The following is a 23,662-nucleotide window of genomic DNA, read 5'->3' on the forward strand; positions in this document are numbered from 1 at the left end:
ATTTTACTCTCCCATATTAGTGAGGACCAGATCCAGTATGGTTGCACCGCTGGTTAGAGTATTGAATATCTGGTCCAGGGAGTTTGTGTTTACAAAAATCAGGAATCTCTGTGCATATACGTTTGGTGTCACATAGGATTCCCAGTTAATAGTGTGGTAATTAAAGGCACACATGAATATGGTATTGGGTTGGATGGTTAGTGTTTCTAATAACTTTAAATATATGAACACACTGTAAACTGAAGAGCATGGAGCAAAAGAAAACCAGGCACCAAGCTTGCACTTTTGTTCACTTTAATATTAACTGAACTTAATCAAAAATAAACTTATCTATCCAAAAAGCCAGTATATACAGAAAAATGCAAGTGTCATATGATGTAGAACCACTCATTAGAAATTAAAGAAACAATCAAAATAAAAAATATGTATACACACAAACATATACATGTGTCCAAACCATATAAACATATATCAAAAATGAAACATTTGAAACATTTAAAACATTTAAAATGTACTTTCCTCTAACAAAGCATACTATATAAAATAAGAAAGTAATGGCTATTAAGGTATTTGTGCTTGTAAAAAGCACTCAATGTTAACCATCTCGTTAAGAACAGGTAGCTGATATGTTGCCAACAAAATCTACCAAGGACTTTCCCGACACTCTAAAATAATCTTATAATTTCCACTAAATGAACTTGTGTCAACCTGCTCTAACACAAAAAAGAACATTTCTTAAAGTCTCCACAAATACAATGGCTTTTTGGATGGATTAGTTAATTTCTGATGAAGTTCAGTTTATATTAAAGTGAATGAAAGTGCTAGCTTGGTGTCTGGTTTTCTTTTGCACCATGGTCTTCAGTTTACAGTGTGCTCATTTACTTTGTTCGTGTGGGTTAACTTTAAATATATGTTATAGGTTTCCTTGGTCACAGAGGGGGTTATATAGCTTGCAAGGAAATGGTATTGAATTTTGTATATGGTGAATTGAACATGGAGAAGATCAACTGCAATGTCCTGTTTGACCAGCCTTGAAGTATATTTATCTTTGATGTAAATAAAGACACCTCCACTTTTCGTCCCTGCCTGTGAAGTAGCTGGCCTAAATGTATGAAAGGCATTATAACCTAGCACTGTTGGTATGCTCTCTATGGATTTAAGCCATGTCTCAGTGACCACACAGATGTCAACATTCTCTAGTTTAAAGAGAGCTTCTAGGGAGTGGAGTTTTTTGTTTAGACTCCTAGCATTGAGCAGTAATATCTTTAAATTTTCTTGGTTTTGATTTGCTATGTTGAAAGTACTTTCAGTTTGGCGTTGCCTAAAAAAGGAACTGGGGGGGGGGAGACAATGTTTTACCTAATATTTGAAAGCCTAGAGGGGAGAGGTGCAGACCATCCTTGGCAAAGCAGCATGATCTGTTGACCATCTCCTTCCATGCTGACAAATATTGCACCCCCTTAGAATGACACCAGAAACTCGGCCAATTATTAAAGTCAATCATCTTTTGTTCATATTGTGGCATCATCCTTGGAAAAGGTAAAATGCTGCTCAATGCTAGGCTCATACCAGCCTGACACACATATTCTGAGAGCTCCATGATGTCTCTCTTTATATAGTCTAGGGAGGTACATCTCAGGTCATTTACAACCACATGGACTATGAGTGAATCATATTGGTAACTGTGGTCCATTGACCTGAGTGCCTGTGTATTGTGGTGGATCCTAGCCCCTGATAAGCAACTGGCCATGTCTTTCTCCTTACTCAGCCTGGTGAGAGGGACATCAGTGTGCCTCATGATGGAGTCTCCAATGATTAGAATGTTGGATTGTGTGGTGGCCTGGCTTATGGGCTTAGTGGTAAAGGCTCCATGAGATGTAGCTCTATGTATTGACGTGGTTGTTGTTTTGTTGTTGATGGATTATTTATTTATTGACATTTGATTACAGGAAACGTCCAACTGGGTAGGAGCCCATTTTCAGCAGAGGCCTAAGGACAAAAGCTCCAAAGTATTACAAAACATTTTATGAACAACAATTTTGCAAATTTTAAATATAATACAAAAATCTATAGTTTAAATAATTAGACATAATATGAAAACATTGATTAAGATCAGATACAGATTAAATGACAGAGATTTAATATTTTGAGAAATGTTAGCCAGTTTATAAAGAAATTAAAGGTAAGTTAGTATAATAAAGATCATGGTCAAATGAGGCCCTAGGCAGGGTAATGGATTGGGGTATATATACAGACCCCCCCCTCGCAGCCATTCCAGTGTCCCATCACATGGCTATTTCTCCCCATTTACCATAAATACTTCAAACCTCTCAGTGTGCATACTGTTTTCTACTTTACATCTACAATGAGTACAGATATTTGGATTTAATTTAAAACTTTAATTTCAAATTTTATAGCACAAACACTGATAGACATTTGCTAAACAAAGCAATACAGTCTCACAATGAAAACAGACTTAACATTAAAACTTCTCTACCCTTAAAACTCTCATTGATTTAAATGGCTTTCAAACCCCGCATTCAAAGAAAATGCATCTGGCCAGTGGCAGGTTAAGTTTTCCTTCGGGCTGTCTACAAATTATAGGCCCCTGCACACAGTTTTAGGAAAATGCAAACATGCAAGAGTTCTTTGATTCTCCTTCCTGATTGTATTAAATCATATCCCTTGTATAATATGGCACCACTTGTTAGGCCATGTTTTAAATTTATAGTTTTGAACATTTTTCCAGTAAGCAGTGAAACAAAATATATAAGCCAATAATGACAAAACTGCCCAGTTCAAAACATTTCTACCATAAAAGGCCACTCAGACTTGTGTCATTACAATCCACCAACATCAATCACTATGCACACTCTCTGCAGAAGTAGCAGTCATCTGAATAATTCCACATTAAAGAGATATGTAACAAATGAAGAGGTTGCTGCTAGCAAACAACTTTATATTTCATTGTTTCATCTACACGTTCAGTGCATGCTGCCCTTGAAGAATAAATTGCTTACGTTACATAAAAAATGGTAAGCTGGTAACATTGCAATAGGGAATGGATGGTAAACTGATAACAGGCTCATAGTTATTAGTTATCTCATCCAAGGGAAGTCATACTCAGGACTGTAGCACTCCACCCCCTTAAAGTACAACACAGTATCAACAATCCATCTACATGTTGTTTGACTAGAACACAGCCTTCTGCATCTTTTCAGTTCTATATCACAATAGTGATACCGTTTGCTAAACAGAACAATTGCACATTGTAAACAGACAGCATGAGCAGCAGTAAATGTCTATTCCCTTGATGATCACAATTTCTTGAAAATGCACTTGGAGCTCAATAACTCAAAATAAGCACCTGAAACTCAGGTCCTTGCAAAATGCAGCTTGGTATTTGGGATAAAGGACTAAGGCACTCGTTTCCTGTAACTAAGGTACAGGGTTTGAGCCTGAGCAATTACTAATTACCTGCTATCCCTAACTAGGGCATTTCACACTTAAACCCGTACCTATCAACCTCTTAGTTCAAGAAATCTGGATAAAGCCTAAAATGAATAGGGACAGATTTTAAATATTGCTCTCATGAACTTAGAAAGTTGCTAGAATAACAGGATTTGTGCTAGTATGCATTTTTTCTAAAGGAATACCTCACTAAAAGAATCACAGGCCTAAAGCAGATGCCATATACTGACCGTCTAAAAAAACTCGAGCTATACTCTGTGGCATATCATCTACTCAGAGGTGATCTCTGCTTAACATACAAGGCCATGTCAAACCCTAAGCTGTTGGACATGCTCCACTTAAAGAAATCCCAATCCCTCAGAGCCACACGCTTCAGGGATCTAAACCTTGTCATCACAATGAACAAAACATGCTGGAGGGATAGGTTCCTGACCCAGAGACTCCCCATACTCTGGAATAGACTGCCCATACATATCAAGCAGAGCGCCTCATTGGCCCTCTTCAAAAGGAACCTTGATGATTGGATGGGAGATAGGAAATTCACCCCGGGGATCATGTCAGTCACCCTGCTAGACAGGGGCCTGGAGAAGTAAATATTGTGGGAAGAAATATCAAGGGAATTGTTATGGGTAGGCTTGCATGGGCCCTAGGGCCGATAGCCTAGTACCAACCTATGAACTTATGAACCTATGGATATAAAGTCTGAAACTCAAATGTCTGTCATTATTTATTAAATTCAATCCTCAATGATTTTCCAGAAAAATCACATATTTCATGAGTAACAGAACAAAATATGGGGCAAAAATCTGGACAGTTGAGAGGTATGCTACCTACCTACCTCTTACAGACATACACATACCTACCTACCTCTTACACACACAAACACGCACCTACTTACCTACCACTTACACAGAAAGACATGCTTACCTACCTCATACACACACACACACACACACACACACACACACACACACACACACACACACACACACACACAAACACACCTACCTCTTTTAAACATACATGCATATACATGCACCTGCCTTCCTGTTTTACACACACACATACATCTACCTACCTACCTCTTTTACACACACACACACACACACACACACACACACACACACACACACACACACACACACACACACACATAGACTCACACACACACACACACACACACACACACACACACACACACACACACACACAAGCACATCTTACTTGTCCATCTGTCGTCCACAGTCCAAATGTCTTCTGGTATTGAAATTCCATGCATGTGGAAGATGAAGACATAAACAACAAGTCACAGAGATGCAAAAGACGAATATGTAAACAAGTTGAACACACCTCTTGTATCTGTGCGACCAAATGCAAAGGGCATTCTTAAAGAACTCCCTTTAAAAAATACATATATATATATTATTTAATTAAAGATATTAATCTCCTGGCCAGTGGGCCCTAGGCAACTACATTGGTTGCCTAGTGCTGGATCTGACTCTGATACAGACAGGAATTGCAATATGAAGTGAGAGAAAAACAGGCTTATGGTATATTTATAGAGAAAGCCAGGGGAGAGAAATTGATAGAAGCAAGTATGTAAGTGACAAAAGAATAGTAAGGAGGTGTAAAGCATGAATAGGTGCTTGTTCACATTTAGGGATATAGTATACCCTGGTGTTGTACAAGAACAGAGACAGCTTTTGGCTAGAAAGTCTTTCAAAATGGTTTTGAAGGATGGGAAGCAGAGCATTGCCTGATGGATACAGGTGAGAAGGTCCAGGCCTTAGCAACACGGTATGAGTATAAACAATGCTTAGCAGATTTGATAGGTTTGCAGACAGACAGTTGTTTTTAGTTATTAGATCATAATGACCAAATGAGAACATCATTGTGTAGAATGTTATTTAGTGCTAAATAAGCAGATGGATGCCGGATAATTTTATAGGTGGCAAAAAGCTGTGTATGTAGGTTGATGTGTATTTCTAACTAAATTAGGCTTTTTAGTGCTATGCAGTGGTGGGTACTGTAAGGGGTATTTACTTTAAATTTAGCAACTTTGTTATAGCATTGTTCAAGTTTTGATTTTTATGATGCCTGCAGGTTATTAAGGATAGAAGCAGCATAACAAAGTGTGGATAGGAGATAAGTAGTATCAAGTGTAGTTTTATTTAAGTTGGTGACAAAGTTTTTGTTTCTGTAAAGCATCCCTAGATTTTGATATGATTTTCTTATACAATTTTGTATATGCAGGTCAAATTTAAGATTATCCATTAATATCTCTAATGATTTGCTATGAGAAGTGATTTTTCTATTGTTGTATTATCAAGAGAGAGGACTTTAATTTTGTCTTTTCATGAAAGATAGATTTGGGGTATATATATATATATATATATATATATATATGGGGCTACTTTTTGATCAAAATATCATTATTTTGAACAAGAAAAGTATGTCCTTACTTTCGCGAAAGTGCACTTCAACGAAAGTGCACTTTCGTGAATAACGGTTCAGTGAACCAGCAATAAAAATAAAAAAACAACACTTTAAACTCTGTTTTGCAGGAGGACAAGCCCCCCACACCCCCTCTACATTATATATACTAACTCCAAGATCAAACTACAGTGGGGAAACAGGTATATTCCCTTATCCCAACTGTAGAGCTCTGTTTTATTTTTATTGCCGGTTCACTGAACCAGAATTCGCAAAAGTGCACTTTTGTTGAAGTGCACTTTCGTGAAAGTAATGTCATACTTTTCTTGTTTGAAATAATATTTTGATAAAAAAGTAGGCTTTTATATATATATATATATATATATATATATATATATATATATATATATATATATATTTATGTGTGTGTGTTTGTGTGTGTGTGTGTGTGTGTGTGTGTGTGTGTGTGTGTGTGTGTGTGTGTGTGTGTGTGTGTGTATTTAGGTTTGAGCATGAGCTGTGAGTAACAAAGTCACATTTCAGTGTCTGTTAAAGCTTCCTGAGTAGTTTTTTAGAAGTGTGTCATGTTGTCAGGCGTGCAAATGAGTATGGACTCTTCTGAGTGCTATAGTATGGAGGCATATTTTGTGGATTTATGGACGGTGTTGGTGAGAATGTTAAAAAGGAAGGGACCAAGGATAGAGCCTTATGATACAATGGTAGTGACTAGGAAGTATGGAGAGAGGGTGGGGTGCCATTTTACTGATTAATACCTATTGGATAGGTAACTTTTGAACCATAGAAGGGTGGGCTGAGAGAAACCTAATGAGGACATTTGAAGTAGAAGTTTGCTGTGACAATCTGTGTTATAGGCTTTTGACAAGTCTAGAAGTAAAGAGGAAACTAGTTTGCCCTTATCTCTGGTTTATTCACATTATCTGTATAGGTTGGAAGTGCAGTGTTTGTCCTATGGGAAGGATGGAAGCCATGTTGTGTGGACGATAGGAGTTCTTCCTGCAGAAGATAGTTTAGCAATTGCTTTTGAATACATTTCTCAAGTATTTTGGAGAGTGTGGATAATATTGCAATAGGTTTAATGTTAGTAATGTCTGTTGAATGTCCTCATTTGTGCAGAGAGATAATGTGTTACTTTCCCAGATCAAAGGAATGTGGAATTCCTGGATTGAAGTTTTTATAAGGATTGAGACAGGATAGGCAATCCTATCAGCTGCTATTTTAAGACTGTTATTTTATTATAAAGGCAGAGCAGTTCAGGAAGTTAGAGGTGATGGAGATGGAGATTGCCTTAGTTGGGGGTAGGATGTTCACTGTGGGATGGATGAAGAAATGAGGATATCAGAACATAAGTGAAAGTATCTCCAATTGCAGAGAAGGTCAAAGAAAACAGATTATGGTGGTTTAGGCACATGTGCAGAAAAGCAGAACATAATGTGATGAAAATGATTTGGGACATACAGGAAAAAGACAAGAGGAAATGAGGACATTCAGCAAAGAGGTGGCTGGATTGTGTGGTGGAAAACATGTGACAAGTAAGTGTCAAAGAAGATAGGAGTGAGGCATTGAATCAAGAGAGTTGGAGACAGTTGACAGTATACCTTGATCCTATGTAGAAAATGGGAAAGAGGGAATTGATGATGGTGATGATGATGATGATCATCATCATCTTCATCATACAGTACAGAAAGGGATCTGGTTTGTTGGCATGCTCCTAAAATGAGGAGACAGATCTGGGTCCTGACTTTTTTTTGTTCTTATTCTTCTACACTGGGGGGTCTAGGTGAACCAGCTAAAGCACTTATGATTCTGAATAGTAGATTTGTTGTTTTTGAAGTTGAGGAAAAAGTTTACTCTTGACCATGATCAATGCAAATCTGAAAATAAAGACCTGCCTGCAGACAGGACTGTGCAGTTCCACAAACTGGTGCACTGAACACCAAAAAACAAAAAAAATACTTCTGAGGGAAACCATGGCAGGCTGCTTGCTAAAAATGTAACAAGCAGCTTGCTATTTAACACACAGTGAGCACTTCATCACTTTAGCTATGACAACAAATGCAATATCAGTATTCATTTATGAATTTGCAATATCCCCATGGCTTTATAAAGCAATGCCAGCACTACACTTCCACACCACTGGCACCTGCTGATTGGACCTCATAACAGTTTGTACCTGGGGCAGTCTCCCTGTTCTCCCTGCCCCTATTTACAGCTCTGCCTGCAGTTATTTCAGCTATATTCATCAAGCATATATTCAGAATATCTGGGCTAGGATACTCAAAGCTAAAAGAGGTTCATCATGTAATGCCAACTAAAATAAAATATATTGCACAATCACAGAAATTACTTGCAAGTATGAGGGATCAAAATTCATCTCCAAGTCATAATAATCTTAGAGGCATTCTGCAAGGGATACACATAGCTGCATAAGATGTATCCTGTAACCCAAAATGGGATAAATACCAAAGCAATAGCAGAAGTGATTTTCAAATGTGAGGATTCAAATTAGAATCACTGGAACTGATGAGACTCACAGTGCCGAGTCACAGAATGCAGAAACTGAATGACAGAGAACTCAGACTTACATCTAGTTATATTATATATAGATCATCTTTACTCAGAATATTCTCTTTATTCCAAGCTATGGTAATATCAGGGTTAGTATATAAAAGATGGGGGTGTAGGCTTGCTCTCTACTTTGAGGGTGCAGTAAAAAACAAGTTTAAAGGAAAAAAATGATATTCATTCTTCTCCTGTATTTTCAATCTTTTTTTCAAGATTTTGGGATATGGCATTGTGAGTCCTGACATTTCTCACTAGGGAGGCAGTCAAACATCAGTCCTCAAGACATTAATTAAGATCAAGTTCTTCATAAATCACACAAGGATTTGCAAAATTGATCATCACTGGCAAGCATACTAGAAGTGAACAAACAAAATATAGCTGTAACCATGCAGATGATACCTATGAAGAGACCAGGCAAAGTATTATAAAACATCAATCTACCAATGTATAGTTAGACTTATATAAGCATCAGTAAGTCTAGTATTACAGAATACAACTAATTCATGTCCTTCATTATATATGAAAAACATTACTGCTATATTGTCTACTGCCAGAAGGCTGTACATCATATATATATATATATATATATATATATATATATATATATATATATATATGTAAATGGGTCTGTAATAACATGCAAACTGCAGAAATGTATAGAATTGTGTAGAATGCATGCAGTTGTGCATATTGTATCATGACAGTTATTACAGATGAGCGACTAACATAGTATATGTGAATTGTGATAGTCATTATACTGTTGTACTGCCAGATCTGTAGATGTCTGTATTTGCTCTTAAGCACTGATTCATTGTGTGTGGTGTTTTTTTCTTTTCTCCATGGTTATGTGACCCTGGAGTTATTACATATATAAGTAAGGTAGTCTGGAGGGTGCAGGCAAGCTTGACCCCTGCAAAAAAAATGTTTTTAGGATATATTTCTTGTGGAGAATGTTTTCAGTGTTATGAGTTTCAGTGTTATATAAGTGTGTGTGTGTGTGTGTGTGTGTGTGTGTGTGTGTGTGTGTGTGTGCATGTATATATATATATATATATATATATATATATATATATATATATATATATATATATACTATTCTCCAGTGCTATAGCCAAATTATGGAACCCCCCCCCCAATAACCTCTCTACCATCATGCACCCAGTTCAAAGCTTTACTTAAAGCACACCTAAAAACATTCTGGCTATGCCCTTGTAACTCTCCCCTCTAACTTTTCCCACTCCATCTACCCTCTACCTCTCTTCCACCCCACAAACTACTTTTGATTACAGCAAGCTCTGATACTTCCATGCCTTTCTGCTTATTGTATGGTAGTAACTTCTTATTGTAACAATTGTTAATATCTGCTATGACTTTGTGGATAGAACAGATGCTAGTTATCTACTGAATGTACTGTGTTCTTCATCTATAACTATGTTTGTAATATTTTTAATTCCTAGGATTCTTCATCTGTAACTATGTCTGTAATATTTTAATTTGTGGAGCTTTTCTCCCCGTGCCTCTGCTGAAAATGGACCGGCGTCCAGTCGGACATTCCCGGTCAACAAATGTAAATAAATAATAAATAATATAAATACATACATATATATATATATATATATATTCAGTATATATATATATATATATATATATATATATATATATATATATATATATATATATATCTACACTTCCCTTCACAAGCACAAAGTTTCAAACTTCAAACTGCAAATGGTTGAAACAACAAGACCTAAGTTTTGAAACTTCGAACGTTTTGAATGAAGCTCGTAATGCAGTGCACAATGGGAAATTTACTGTTTTCCTCACTGTAGTACGATCTTGCAGTTGATATATTTAGCAGGGGATGTGGCGGGTACAGCACACATGGGGGTGCAGGGATGCTTGCTCCCCTGCAAAAACATAAAAAAAAAATGCTTTTGTTTTTATTTTTTTATTACAATTTCAAAGTTTCAAAACTTTGATCTTATCGTCTCCACCATTTACAGTTTGAAGCTTTGAAACTTTAAGCCTGTAAAGTAGATCCATATATATATATATATATATACATATATATATATATATATATATATATATATATATATATATACATATACATATGTGTGTGTGTGTGTGTGTGTGTGTGTGTATATATATATATATACACGTGTGTGTGTGTGTGTGTGTGTGTGTGTGTGTGTATATATATATATATATATATATATATATATATATATATATATATATATATATATATATGGGTCAACTTGAAAACACAGAAATGCAAAAACACCAACAACGAAATCACAGACACCACAAAACCGAAAGTTCAAAAACACGAACACAACACAAGCACACCAAAAACCTTACAAACCTACACTAAACCTTACAAACAGAACTATCTATGCACTAACCTTAACCCAAATCCTAACCCTAAGGTCCATCACTATCGCACACTCACCTAACTCGTGTCCTAACCCTAACTCACTTAACCCACCCCTAACCCTAAAGTCTGTCACTATCGCACACTCACCTGACCCGTGCCCTAACCCTAACTCACTTAATCCGCCCCTAACCTTAAAGTCCGTCACTATCGCACACTTGCCTTACTCGCAACCTAACCCTAAAGTCCATCACTATCGCACACTTACCTTACCCGCACCCTAACCCTGCCATCCGTCACTACCACATATTTATGCACTAGCGCTCGTTTGACATGTTGGTGTTGTCAGCGTCGGGATTTTCAACTGTCGGTCATCTCCATTGTCGATCTTCCGGTGTCGGTGCTCTCGTCGTCGGCGTTTCCAGCTTTCGGCGTTATCAGGTAGAATCATATATATATATATATATATATATATATATAAATATTATATATATATATATATATATATATATATATATATAAATATTATATATATATATATATATATATATATATAAATATAAATATTATATATATATATATATATATATATATATATATATATATAAATATATATATATATATATATATATATATATATATATATGTATATATATATATAGAGAGAGAGAGATAGTTATACATATATATATATATATATATATATATATATATATATATATATACGGGCAGAGAGAGAGATAGACACACACACACATACATATCACACATAATGACAAAAATAATGGGAGCGAAGTCTGGTTAAGTGATTTACTCAGAGTTTCACAACTGGGCAATGGAAGCATAGGGAATCAAACTTTGCACCACTGTACCACAGGAAACAGCTCATTAACATCTTAAACATGGAACACTCTAAAACACTAAAAACACGAACTTAAAAATATAAAAAACAAAAACTGGGGAAAAACTACCAAACTTTTATTAAAAGACAAGCACTTTCATCCCTGACATACAATAACCAGAAGTTCATCAGATCTAACAAATAAACTAAATGCCAACTTAAATACAATCACAAAATCACATGATACTAATTAATTAATCAACACAAGTATCAAAAAATCAAACACTTCTTTCAAATCAGCTAAAACCAAAAATAATAATATATAAAAGTCATGCATGCATCTATCTATATATAAACATATACATATGCATACACATACAATCAGTGGAAGCCAGATCATTAAGATCTGGCTAACCAATAGCATTCAAAAAATCCAATAAAGTTCACATTTCTCTAAAAAGAATGTCCATGCTCCACCTCTCAAATATTGAACTTTCTCAACAATACAAAATTTAAAAGAATGTCCTCCACATTTTGCAATATGTCGAAAAAGGGCATTCGTTTTTTCTGCTTTTTAATCTCGTATAAATGTTCATATACTGTATCACGTAGTCTTCACTCAGTCTTGCCAATATAAAAAGCTGGGCAGTGTTAGCATAGTGCTACGTAAACAATTCCAGTATCATGTGATTTTGTGATTGTTTTTAAGTTAGCATTTAGTTTATTTGTTAGATCTGATGAAGTTTCAATTATTGTATATCAGGGATGAAAGCACTTGTCTTTTAATAAAAGTTTGGTATTTTTTCCGCAGTTTTTGTTTTTTTATTTTTTTTACATCTTAAACATACTGACATAGCTTAGAAATGCAATGCATTATAGGATGAATGGAATCTTAAAATGGCAATGTTATACAATGGTCTTAACATGGAAATAGTTATAGTACATATTCACAATACATGCAAACACTCTGGCAGCTCTATTCCATCACTCAGTTCTGAAGAAGTTTATTTAGTGGGGAAAGGGCTCAAATGAGAATGATTAAAACATTTCTGGTTTATTTCTTCTCCCACCTACTAGAGATTATTTTTTATTTAAGGCTTCTTCTTTCACAGACAAGTCCTCTATGGGGAACCCTTTCTCAGTTATTTGTATTTTTATTAAATATTTTTATCTATTTTTGACAGAAATATGGCTAAGATTGACAACTTTTCAGTAATGTTGGAATTTATTTATTCAAGGGCTGTTATTTTGGTTATGGGCATAGCTATTAAGCTTTATTTTGGTTGTTTAGGCTTACATGGTTTATTAATTAGATTTGCACTAATTACCTATACTTTGGAAAGTCAGGAAGTGTATGTTTGGGGTAGAAACTTTGTGTTGTGTTGATGATGCTTGTATACCTGTAAATTTCTTACCAAATAATGTGACAGACTTTTTATTTAGCAGTTCACTTCAGGAAGGGTATCTCTTTTTCTAAAAGATTTATTTTGTGTTGCATGTGTACTTTGTTGTTTATTGAGACTTTGGGGATTTTTAAGTGTTTGTGTGCTGCAAATATGTACTAAGCATCAGCTTACCTTCTGACTGAATCTCTCCACCACAGATTACAGGCAATCAAGCTTCTTCTTCACCACCGGAGTGGATACTTGCTCTTGTCCTGCTGGTCCTTTTCCCAACTTACCTAAAAAATTAAAAAAACAGTTGAAGCATGAGCCTTTGCCTTCAGTGTGGGTTCAGTCAATGTCTCAGCTGATGATGGGTGACTGCTATGGTCATTACTGGCTCCTCAGGCCATTTACTGGTTTCCCTGAAACTGTCTGCTATAACTTTGCTAGTAAGTATGGATTAGTGGTCAGACATGTCCTCTTTGGCTGTTCCAGTGTGTAATATGGGCCTGGAAGAACCACCCATTTTAGGCATAGGAGGCACTCCAGTAGGGTCTTTTCAGGGTGGTGGGGAAAGAGACCTCCTACACAAGATGCATTGCCTTCCCTTACTCGGTCTCACTCAAGGATTTTCCCAGGAAAAAGAAACAGAAAGATAATCATTGTGGTAGCAGAAAATGGTATCTGTTTGTAAAAATGATGTTCTTACCTTGGCCAGGAGTTTGTTGAAGTCTGTCAATACTAGGTACCCACTACCTTATTCTCTACCTTATTTATTTATTTACAGTGATGAGGATGCTGTATCAGGTTCTGATGTGGTCAGTGATAGGATTTTAACACCTGAAGGTTCAGTAGTCCAAGACTTTGATTCCTTGGACAGTGAGCCTGAAAATGCACAATTAGAGGTGTTTTCTTCTCTCAGACTGTCTCTAGGCTAAAAGATGTCTTTTTATGGAAAAAAGTGGATAGTCCCCTGAAATGGCAGGTACTATGATTTATTGAGCAAGAAGCCCCTCATACTGCCCCATTTGTCCTACCCTGCCATCCCTGAAGATGCTTTTAATGCCGGCATAACTCTCCTGATTCCCAGGCATGAATCCCTAAGAAGGCAGATAAACTATATAAAGTTTCAAACTAACAAATGCCTTTTTACTCATCTTAGAGCTGATCCTGCAGCCATCTCTTCTACTGTTCCTGCTGTGAACAGACTCCTTGCTACCCCTAACCTAGGTCATGGGAATAGAGATAAACTGCTAGACAGACCAGATAAGAGGCTACTTTCTTCCCCTTATTCAGCCTTTAGAATACTTAGCTGTCATGGCTATGTGTGGAAGTTTATGTTGAGATGTGCGGATAGTTTGGGCAAGTTTTCTGATTGCTATCATCCAGAAGGTGGGTTTTATTTAAATCAGATTATGAACCCGATGAACATGCTAATTTTATCGAGTTACATATAAGCAATACAGAACAACTTGATTATAATATCAGTTTCACTACCACATTTTCACAAGATGTCAATTTATTGAGGGACATCTTGAACAAAAACTGGGCCCTAATTACTGATGATGTGCTCATGAGGAATAAATTAGGACTTGAGCCACGAATCACCTTTAGAAGGGGGTATAATATCAAGTCCATTTTAGAGAGGAACAACGGATCTTATATCCCTAATAAAGGTATGAGAAAGTGTGGTAGTTGCCCCTATTGTAGGTATATCAAAGTGGCAACATCCTTTACAGTGGCAAACATATGATATACACTTACTGGGAAGTATGATTGCAACACAAAAGGTGTTATATATCTAAGTCAGTGCCAACAATGCAGTTGTTTTTATGTAGGAAAAACAGAGCGGCACTTTAAACAAAGAATTTAGGAACACCAGTATTGTATAAGCAAGCAAAATAGCACAAATGCTTTAGCCAAGTGCATCATGGATGAACCAAATCATAATATTTTCTACTTGATAATCGAATAGATGGATGTAAATGTTAGGGGGGGGCCTTGGGAGTTGAAGCTAGAGGAAAGGGAACTCCTCTGGCAATTGAAACTTAATTCTTATACATTCCTGGATCTAAACGACCACTGTTCTTTAAAGTGTACTTTAAAGTTAAAATCACTGTTAAGGTAAATGTAATTTTCACAAGCTGTTACTCTATAGGGCATTTCATTACCGTTTTTACTAAGTAAATTAGTAATGTTTGTACAAAATGTCATTAGATATTTAATGAACAGCAGAATAGAAAAGAATAGGAGGTACTTAGTGATGTCATAATTAACTGTATTATTTAAAGTCTGACTATTGTGGTTTTAGTTGTCTGAAGAAGTTCATGCATTTTACTTGGACAAAAGCGCTCACAATACAATAAATTTTACTTTGAATTTTGGATTTTCAGTTCGTGATTTTGGGTATGTTCTTGGATTTTTTTCTGGTTGAAACAAAGTTATTTGCCCAAGTTCTCTAGCACATGTTAAAAACAGGAGTCATAGAGCATGTTCCTGCAGAACAAATAGGCAAGGGCTTTTACTCCAGAATGTTGCTTCTCTGCCTTTTGGCTAAGATCAAGTGTAGTGTAATGTAATAGTTTCTGGTTCCTAAGAAGGAGCACTCTTGCAGGCCAGTATTAGACCTGACTTTTCTTAATCTTTCTGTGAAAGTTCCAAAATTCAAGATGTTGATCCTTCAAACAATTCAAACTGTCATGGCAACCTTAGGCTTCAAGCAGTAGCAAAGCAAGTGTGGGGTGGAGGGGACATCTGCCCTGGTGCAGATGTTATAGGGTGCAATCCTGAAGTGCAGTTCCTGCATTCTCCTTTCTGTACCAGCATTTTCTTTCCAACTTCTGGGATAAACTGTAGCTAGCCAATTGCTTCAAATGTAGCAATAAGCTTGTTACAGTTTAAGATGAGCAAGGGAGTGGGGTGCTAGTTGACAGACTGGCATAGGGTGCTGATTGAGCCACCTATGCCTCTAACCTCAAGGATGCTTACTATCACATCCCAGTAGCAAGCAATTTCAAGACATTTATAAGCTTGTAATGCGTGGATCCCATTATCAGTTCTCTGCATTAACCTTCAGGCCATCCACTGCACCAAGAGTTTTTACGAAGTGCATAGCCCCAGTGGTGGCCCATTGCAGATTGCAAGGTATCCACATTTTTGTTTATTTAGACTACTTGCTTATCTGTGCAGAATCTATTCCCAGTTGTCTGGAGTCATTAGCAAAGGTTTCTTCTCTATTAGGCTGGGATTCCAGATAAATGTGCAAAAATTCTCCTTCACATTGTTACATAGGATTGTGTTTCCTGATAGATACTGTAACAGAAAAGGCCTTCCTTCACCAAAGGAAGGTGGATTTGTATCTGGAAATCTTCCTTAACTTTTCTTATCAGTCTCAGGCTACTATCACAGAATTTCTCAGGATACTAGGTCTCACGGTTTCTATGATTAACATGATTTCTTTTGCCAGACTACACATAAGAAAGATTCACTGGTACCTCAAGAACATCTGGACCCAACATTCCCATCCTCTGGAGTTTCAGATTGCAATCTTGGGCTTTATAATGTCAGAACTGCAATGATGGAGAAAGCTGAAGGCTCAGAATCTGGGTCCCCTTTTTATTCACACACCCCAACACAATCTGTCATTACTGATTCTTCAGATTTTGCTTAGGAAGGAGTTTCAAATGTGGTAAAAGGACAAGAATGTAAGATAGTTTAGACAGACAAAAGCAGATCAATAGAAAACAAATGCTCATTGTGATTCATGCCATAATGCCTTTGCATCATCATCTACAGGACCTAGGTCCTCTTACAGAGCATTACAGCCAACACCACAGGGATATATGGTGCATAAACAAGCAGGGAAGCACCAGGTCATTTCCTCTGTGCCGGATAGTAATGATAATTTAAGAGGTAACTCTTCAGCATTCTTTAACTCTCAAGGCATCTTACATACCATCAGAGCAAAATTCAGTGACAAACACACTGATCAGGTCTTGAACAAACCCTTGTGAGTGGAAGTTCAATGAAGTGGTCTTCCTGATCCAGATGTGGGGAACACTTCAGCTCAATCTGTTCACATTCTTTCAAAACAGACAATAAGCAAATTATCTTCCAGACTCCCTGCAGGCAGGCATGTAGAATAGATGCTCTATCATTCCTTTGGTCAGGGATGTTTCTATATGCATTTCCACCCTTCCAAATTATTTGCAAGCTACTTCTGAAGATTCAGAAAAACCCTCAAGAAATCATTATGGTGACTTCCTTTTGACCCTGGTAAAATTAGTTCTCCCTTCTCATTGAATCGGTCAGAGGCAATTACCACAAGCTTCCTCACAGACTGGATCTACTAACACAAGATGGGTTGGTCAATACACCCCGATTTCAAACAACTTCAACCGACTGCTTGGTTGATTCCCTTCTGAATCGTTTAAGGCACATTTTTCTTAAGGACCTGCAACAGAGCAGATACTGAAGGAGGCAAGGAAGCCTGCTAGTAAAAAATCCTATATTGGCAAGTGGAAGAGATTTTCTAGTTGGTGCCTAGACAATAATCAGAGGCCCATCAAGAAATTTGCACAAATGATGTCCAAATGTATGCTTGCGTTATTATCCTATGGCCTTTCTTATTTCTCTATAAAGGTTAATCTTGAGCCAATTTCAGTATGTCTGCCCAACCATGGATTCTCCTCTTTCCTCTCTGTTGGAAGTAAAACAATGTCTGAAAAGAGTTTTCTACCTAAGATCCCCTCGTGAACAGATTCCTCCTCCTTGCAATCTCAACATTGTGCTGCAGAAATTGACTAAGTCACCTTTTGAAAGTGCATGTCTGGTTGATTTCAGGTTCACCACTTGGAAAACTGCTCTTGTCTTTGTACTGACATCTACAAGAAGAGTATCTAAGAAGAGTAACTAAGTTGCAGGCTATTAAGGTGGAAGAACCCTATCTGGTGTTTCATACAGATAGGGCCACTCTGCACAAACCCCTCATTGATGCCAAAGGTTTCAGAGGTCACACTGAAACAGGCCATTGATTTTCCTGTTTTCTATACAGATCCTAAAAGCAACAGAGAAAATACTCTTCATACTATAGATGTGCATAGGCAACTCAGGTACTATCTTGACAGAATTATGTCCTTCAAGAAAACTAACACAGGTTCAGAGGTATGTAGTAGGCTATTGGCCCTGGGGCCTATATAAGCCTAGCTGAAAAGGTTCTCTGGCTTTCTTCACCCAAGAAAGTTATTTTCCTGTGCCCCTGTCTAGCAGAGCCACATAAGTGATCCCCGGAGTGCATTTCCTCTTTCCCATCCAGTTGTCGAGATTTTTTCTTAATGAGGACTAATAAAGAGCTTTGCTTTACATGAATGGGTAGTCTGTTCCAGAGCATGGGAAGTCACTGGGACAGGAATCTATCCATCCAGCATGTTCTGTTTATTGTGGTGGCAAGGTTTAGGTCCCTGGAGTGTGTGGCTCGGAGGGATTGGGGTTTCTTTAAGTGTAGCATGTCCAACAGATCTGGGATTGACATGGCTTTGTATGCTAGGCAGAGGTCGCCTCTGAGTAGGCGATAAGCGACTGAGTAGAGCTGAAGTTTTTTGAGATGGTCTGCATATGGCATCTGTTTAAGGCCAGTAATCCAGCTATTTATTGACTATTCTGGGACTAAGAAAGGAAAAGCCATGTCTAAACAACCTACTTCCAGGAGGTTCTCCTCTGCTATTGTGCTTTGTTACTCACACTATGGCAAATCTATTCCAGGCACTGTTGAGGCACATTCCACTAGAGCTTTAGCTTCTACAATACTGGAAAATAGCTGGACTCTAGAAGTATTCTTTGCTAGGACCATTTTCCAGGGACTCCTGGACCCTTATCCTTCCTCCTCTTAGGCTGGATAAGCTATAGGCTACTGCAACAGTGAAAATGATGAACAGAACAGCTGTGCAAATTGCACTTACCAATAATAGTAGATGTTCAAATTCTTCACTGCTGCAGTAGCCATATACATCCACACTATAGTTCTAGTGTGGGAGATAAAGCTTGGATTTGTTGTTCATATCGTTGTTAAGTTCATGATGAAGTCTTTTTTTTTTGGTTAGGGGCAAGAAAGTCCTGAAGATTTTTAGTTATTCCGGTTGCTTGTTTAATTCATTCCAAAATTACTTAGCCTATAAGCAGTCAAAATGACATTATTGGAGGTAGTGAAAGCTTTTAGATGGTGTAAAGTTGCTGTGTCCTTGACAGGATACAACCATAGGCTACTGCAGCAGTGAATCATTCAAACATCTACTGTTATTGGTAAGTGTGACTTACACAACTATACTTTCTAGATGACAAAGCAAATAGCAACAAACATTATAAATACTTAAAAAGTAGCATTGCAACTTCACTCTGAAAAAGACCATGCCCTTTGAAATGTTGTTCAATTCCATTTAAGAAAGAAATTCCAAATATGTTTGCGAACACTGTTAGGCTTCTTTTTTTCTACAAGTATATTTTAGTGGGCATCTTTATATTTTTTGGCAGGTGTACTTAAAAGTAGGAACAGAAATTAACTTCTTCTTTTGTTTTTTTCCAGTTAGGGTTGCCACAGCAGATCACCTGTCCACTCATGATTGGCAGTGGAGTTTTACAGTGTCAAGTTGCCAACCCGGCACCCAACCTTCCACAGAAGGCACACACATGCACGCACTCACACCTAGGGCCAATTTAGAGTGTCCAATCCACCTACAGCATGTCTTTAGGAGGAAACCGGAGCACCCGGAGGAAACCCACATGACCAAAGGGAGGATATGCAGACTCTGTACAGAAGGCTCCCCAGCCAAGGATCGAACTGGAGAACCTCTTGCTGTGAGGTGACAATGCTAATCACTGCACCACCACAGCCACCCAACATAATGCACTTAGCTTCTGGAAAATAAGGAACTCAGAGTCAGAAGTTAAAACACATTTGAGAGAGCTAACATTAAATATAAATAGGAAAAGTTTTCTTCAGTTGCAAAACAGTACAGTGAATACAGATAATGGATGCAAACATAAATCATTTCAAATTTTTTAAAATGACTAAATATGTGATTGCTGTCTTCTGTTTTGTCAGATATGTTTTGGCATACTATGGCATTGTTGAAGATTTCTTGATGAAAGAGACAGAGCTAGGGTTACAGGCAATGACCAAGATAATCTAAGAATACATACATATGATGATGGAAGTAGACATATTGTTCTAGTATTATCTTGTAGATAAACAAGCAATCTTCCTTTTAGCAGCAGCAGCAGTAGCTTAGTGAAGGTTTTGAGTTTACATTCCAATGTGAATATTTTTACAGCTGCCTAGGGATATTGCATTTTGTATCGATGTATGCTTAGCAGGTGGACTCTGTATCCAGTGTAATTTTCAAAAATATTGTTCTCAACTAATGTCATCTGATCTGCAGTAATTTGACTTTTGTATCTACTTTTGTAGTATCTATAAGAATGAAAATATGTTTTAAAGCAAACCTTTACATAACAGTATAATTCACTGATTACTGTACTGTGCTAAGAAATAAAAAGTATGTGATACTATGCCACCTTAAATAAAAAGAGCATATGTTGATGAGTTTATTATTGCCTAATATTTTGTGCAGTCTCAAAAGTGTGAAAATACTTCACAACAAATTTGTAGAATATTTCGGTGATAGCAATATTTCTGCATATCAACGTGGCTCAAGAAAACCTATTGTATTGATACAGCCCTAAATAAATTACCAACTGGCATTTCTGAACATCATGATGTCAAAACCGATTATGTTTTTCTTAGCTAATTCTAGAGCCTGTGATGCTATTGGTTATTGTCTTTACATATGGTAGACAGACATTTGGAACATGAAGGAAAAGTCTTGGCCAGGTGATTATTCCTGCCTGCAGGATATTTATTATTGTAATAGGGTCCATAACTGTTTTTGTATGTTACCACAAGAGCCCATTTCGACAACGTTATTTTTTACTAATTCTTTTGAACACTGTTCATTTGTATAAAGTGAGATTTCTTGTATGCACAGATGAGTTGTTTTATTCATGTGATTCACATGGAGACTCTTACAATCAGAGACTTCAAAAGGAATTTATTTAGGTTGTGCATTAGTAAAACATCAAAGGCCTGAAACTTTATATTTCAATACACAAGGATCTGCATTAAAACCATTAGAACTTCTATTAAATCATACCATTTGAAGATAGACCTAATATATCTCATGTGCTTGAAGAAAAATACCTGAATCTAATAAGTTAAAAGTAATGTTAACATATTAAAGGAGGATGGTGGTGGATATGAGTCTTGCTCAGTGTTATAAATTTCAGTATGCATTTAGATAAAAAATAAGGATTGTGCAGAAATTAATTTTATTTCAGAGTGACTAATGAAACATTTTTCATCACTTTTATCAAATTCATAATATATAATTTTGACTTTCTGGTATAATAGTAGCTATACATTATTGCCTTTACAAGCAAACATAAATATTGACAGGAAATATTCTAAGGAATTTATTGTTCTGCTATATCACAAATGCAATTATTTTACAGACCTTCTTCTTCTTCTTCTTCTTTCGGCTGCTCCCATCAGGGGTCGCCACAGCAGATCAACTGTTTCCATGTCTTCCTGCAGAGGACAGGAATACATGGAAACAGTTGTTCTGCTGTGGCGACCCCTGATGGGAGTAGCCGGAAGAAGAAGAAGAAGAAGAAGGTCTGTAAAATAATTTCCATATTACTTTTTCAAATATACTAAGACTGCACCTTTTGAATAATAAAATAGCAATTAACAAACAACCTTTAGTATTTAATTACTATAGTTATAATTGTTTTAAAAGTGCTGCTTGTGTTTGTGAACTTGTGTATGATTTGTAAATTTTTCTTCCTGTTTACATGAAAGTAATGCCACCGGTCATTCAGTAGCTGTATAAAAACAAATAAATACAATGAAAGAGGCTGGTGATTTTTTTCCATAAATGGCAGTGACTGGTGATGCCAGAAAATGTACAGGCTGTAAATTCATCCAGCTATATCACTCTTAAGATTAATACAGAGTGTCACTGATTTATTCAGCAATGTTTAATGTATCTCAGAGAAACTATTACCATGAGCTGTGGCCAGAAGTCAATGAGGGCCAAAAGTGTGTATAATATTAATTCTTCATTATTTTGTCTGCCTTTCTAAAAGGAATTATGTTATCGCTAGTTATTAGTCATATGGTCCAGGAGACAACTGAGGAGCATAGTCCTATTTCTCTAGAGATGTCTAGTTAAATGAGTTGCTCAAAGTCACACATTACGCAAACTGTGGATGAGGGACTCAAACAGGAAGCAGCTCAGTAGCCTTAATCTTCCACACTGAGACTATAATTACCAAATGTGTGTCCTTCTCTGTTTCCCAGGCCAAGGAAGAGAAATTCAAGAAGAAGACTTTGACTAATGCTGGTATTTTAAGCCTCCAAATTACAACACTAATATGACATGCACAAATTGAATCTGCATGAAAATACATTAGAGCAGGTGCTGCAAAAATGAGAATATCTGATTTCAATGAACGCACATTAATGAGTGGAAAGTCTTAATACTAGAATACAAAGCTGACCTATATTTTTGAAACAGAGAATTTGAACACTGTGTTTCGGTTATGAGGAGATTGTTTGGGTTGGGGCACAGAGACATTTTTAAAGTACTCCTTTAGATTTATTTGCACACACACACACACACACACACACACACACACACACACACACACACACACACACACACACACACACACACAAAACTGTGTAACTACATCATAAAGGACTGCAAATATAATTGGAACACATAATATACAGCACAAGATTAATGTCTGATTGCTGATACCTTGTGTAATAAACAACACACGCACACACATAAAAACAAGAAGCAAGAAAAATATATATCCTGGGATCTTATCACATGCTCATTTGCTTGACTGGTTATTGTGCATTGATCTCCACAGTGAAATGAATGATTAATTGCAAAAGGCAGCAAAAAACATGATATTCAGGATGTCATGACTGCTGTTCATGATCAGGATGTTTGCAACTGCTGCCAACGTCTAGTAAATCATTTACATGGCTCCCCAATTCTTAAAATCTATGTTTTGCATGCATGTATGTGTATGTGAGTGATGCATATGTATGAGTGTGTGCATGTGTGTGTGTGTGTGTGTGTGTGTGTGTGTGTGTGTGTGTGTGTGTGTGTGTGTGTGTGTGTGTGTGTGTGTGTGTGTGTGTGTGTGTACGTGTACGTGTGAGTGTGTGTGTGCGCATGTGTGTGTGTATGCATGTGTATGTGTGCACCCATATGTGTATTTGTGTGTTTGAGAAGGTGTAGAAGGGCTGCAGTACTGTCTTTCATTAAACTGTTTGAGGGATATATCTTTTGTTATGGTATGAAATTCTAAAAACAATGTCATTATTATGCATTTAAACCACAAGTTCAGTGACTTACAAAGAGGCATAATTGGGGATATAATAAACTCAGTGGAGGCTTAACACAAAGCCTACACAAAGTTATTGTGTTTGTGCGGTGATCA

Source organism: Protopterus annectens, chromosome 2.part1, assembly GCF_019279795.1.
Source record: "Protopterus annectens isolate FY-2018-M chromosome 2.part1, PAN1.0, whole genome shotgun sequence".
Taxonomy (NCBI): Eukaryota; Metazoa; Chordata; order Ceratodontiformes; family Protopteridae; genus Protopterus; species Protopterus annectens.